General features: G+C 35.7%; 1 protein-coding gene and 2 long non-coding RNA genes across 8 annotated transcripts in view; 1 reads left to right on the top strand and 2 right to left on the bottom strand.

The window, feature by feature from the left end:
- The window catches only part of AUTS2 (activator of transcription and developmental regulator AUTS2), a 1,112,861-nt gene that overhangs the window by 648,067 nt on the left and 461,617 nt on the right, over positions 1-3,177 (top strand). The gene's annotated exons all lie outside the window — the stretch shown is intronic.
- The window catches only part of LOC309646275, a 638,120-nt gene that overhangs the window by 304,517 nt on the left and 330,426 nt on the right, over positions 1-3,177 (bottom strand). The gene's annotated exons all lie outside the window — the stretch shown is intronic.
- LOC309646301 overlaps positions 1-3,177 on the bottom strand; it is a 266,260-nt gene that overhangs the window by 206,568 nt on the left and 56,515 nt on the right. The gene's annotated exons all lie outside the window — the stretch shown is intronic.

Genomic DNA, 3,177 nt, shown 5'->3' with positions numbered 1-3,177 from the left:
TCATATGAGTCAAGTGTTTAAAGGCTATTGTTATGTTCTGCCATTGGTACAGAGGAACCATTAAAGGGTAAAGACTGTGTTACTTAGGGTTTGGGTTTCATTGAGGAAGCCAGTGCTACTGTCTATTTACTGCTCTCTCATCAGCCCCCCTCCCCTGCAAAAAATACCTAACAACAACAAATAGAACAAAAAAAGGTAGGTACATCGAAGAGCCTAACAAATTGTTGGTATTTCAGATATGTAGGTAGAAAATTAAATTAAGCTTAAATGGTAATTTTGAGTTCGTGGAACAGTGCTCATTGATGACTCGTGTGTGTGTGTGTGTGTGTGTGTGTGTGTGTGTGTGTGTGTGTGTGTGTGTGAGAGAGAGAGAGAGAGAGAGAGAGATTGATCGATTGATTGATTGATTGATATAGGGTGCCCATGGCACCTTGTGGGGCTTGCCTTGTTTCAGAAAGTGGGCTTCAGTACCAAAAGAGGATTGTAGAATCATAGAATTTTAGACCTGAGGGGGGGAAAAAACTTAGAAATCACCCAGTTTCACAAAAGGTGTTTAATTTCCTCATAGACTTTGGACTGTGACTTTGTGTTTATGAATCTACGAAGAGAGAGCATCAGTAAATATTATTCTGAGGGTGCAAGAGCAAGGCTGCCACACTTGCCATGTTTAGCTGGTTGAAGTAATGAACCCTTATGAGGAAGGATTTTGTGGAGAAGGAAAGGAGGCAGAGAAGGATAAAATATGGAGAATTACTTCCTCTTCACGGAATGACTCCATTTTGATGTATATCAGCTTTTGGTATTCCCATAGATATTTTACTGGAATTGCTACCTCTTTAAACATTTATGCTATTAAAAAATCAGACCAATTGTTGACATCAACATAACATAGCAGCTACTATATAGACAGAATATGAATTTTTTATGCTATTGATGAGAAGTTTATGTCATTTATGTACTGTAGTGAGGGTAGAAGAGGGATTTTGAATCCGGAAAAAGCTATTCTTGATACCATTCAGAATATTAGCTGTGCTTTGAATCAAAATATTAAGATGGCTGTATTGTCAGTGTGTGTTTCTGTGCAAAATGGCTTATCTATGGGTGGGATGGGAGAAATTACTCCACCTGGAGAAAGTAGTAATGGTTTTCTTTTGTTTATGTTTCGTTTTGTGAAAAGAAGGATTGATAGCACTTAATATTTGATTTATCTGCCCTTTCCTTCACCATCAAAGGAACTAACTGTTGTGGTGATAAAACCATATTTCATGTAATTGAAGGTGCCATCAGGGGCAAGATGCAACATTATTTTATGTACCACTAAGAACATGCACTAACAATTAAACTGACATGCCATCGATTTTAAGATGCATTTCAATTTCAGAGATGTTGAAATGTGTAAATAGGGTATCTTAGAATCAATGAAATGGCATATGCAATTCTCTTGTGGTATATTTGTCTATGTATACAAAATATACTTGCATTTGGTTATATTCTGTAGTATTTTGAATCATTTTTACTGAGTAAGGTTTTATTTATCCTTTAAATTTGCTGTTAACATTTGTTCGATACAATTAATTTAATATGGCATGAATTTGGAATCTTTACTTAAAAGAATCATTTGGACATTCATTTCTCAGGCTTTCAAAACGGAAAGAAAAGGGTCAGGTGCAAGGAGGCAGATTGACATTAAAGTAAGAGCATTTCTTTTCAGAAAAAAAAATTTTTGAAAGAACAACAGAGTAAAAAAGGAAGGTAGAAGTGAGTGATCTTAATAGGAGCCAGCAGACTGCTATCGTAATTTTCTAAGGGAAAAGATCTTTGCCAGTTTATCAAAATCCAGTCGTTTATGTGATTGCATATTTATAGTGCTCGGATGGTGTCTCTCAAGAGTGAATACTCCTGAAACCAGATGACTATAGTTAATAATAATGTATACTGGAAGTTTACTAAGAGTATATTTCAGGTGTGTTCACTACACCCATAGGCACACACAGACACAGACAAAAACACACACAAAATGATAACTATGTGAGAAGGATGTGTTAATGAGCTTGACTGTAGCAGCAATTATTTCACTATGTATATGTCTATCAAAGTATGTTGTACACCTGAAATATATACAATTTTATTAAAAAGTAAAATCAATAAAATTTACTATATACTCATTACAAGACAAAAACAACTCACAATACATATAACAATAATGCATGTCATATATTAAGTGCTCAGTAAATCATGGACATTTTTCCACATCAGTACATTTCTCCATAATAATTTTTGGATACTGCTTAGTATACCATTGTATGATAAAACATAATTTTTAACCATTTCCTTATTTTTGAACATTTGAATTATTTGCAGTTTTTCAGTTTAACAACATGGTTGTCATGAATATCCTTGTACTTTCTTTTTGTCACATTTATCCATTGATCATTTTAGGATCAATTCCTAGGAGCTCAAATGCTGGAGCAAAGGCTGTACATGTTATAATAGCATTACATATGTTGCAAAGGGACCATTTCCTCACGTGTTCACCAATACAGGATATCAACAGTCCTCCCCTCCTCCATCTTTGCCAGCTTGATTGATTGGAAAAAATCCCTTTTTGCTTTTATTTGCATTTTAAAAATTATAGTTGAGGTTGATGAACACCTTTCCACATGTTTTAGCCTGTTCAGAGTGGTTCTTGGTAAGAGAAAGAATGAAAGGTCAGGAAAAGAGCAAAAGGTCTTAAGGGACTTCACAGTTTCGCAAAATGCTCCTGGTTTTTGAAGAAACTTTCCCAAGTTCCTTAAAGTCAATGAAACTGATAAACAGTAATGGTGATGTGCCGATTAGATATGGCTCACTCACCATCCAGAGCTAGAAAGGAAAACTCCCTGCATCAGAAAGCCCAGGGGAATTCAACAGGCTCAGGCTTGTTTGGGAAACCTGGAGAACTACAAAGAAAAGCTGTAGACTCCTATCTGCTTTCTGTGATGCAAGGATTTGAAGGAGAGGGCAAAAGAGGGCTCCTTTCCTCTGAATGTGATACATTTCTCTAATGTTTCCCTTTGGTTGAATTGAAATGTTGTCTTCTTCATTGCTTGCCTTTATGGGTACAAATAAGCAGATACTGTGATTTGGCGGGAGTTAACAATAAAATTGCATAGTATGAGCCATGCTGTTTTTTTTAAG

The sequence above is a fragment of the Balaenoptera physalus genome (assembly GCF_965194825.1).
Source record: "Balaenoptera physalus genome assembly, chromosome: 16".
Classification (NCBI taxonomy): Eukaryota; Metazoa; Chordata; class Mammalia; order Artiodactyla; family Balaenopteridae; genus Balaenoptera; species Balaenoptera physalus.
This window is presented reverse-complemented; position numbering and strand designations above follow the sequence as displayed.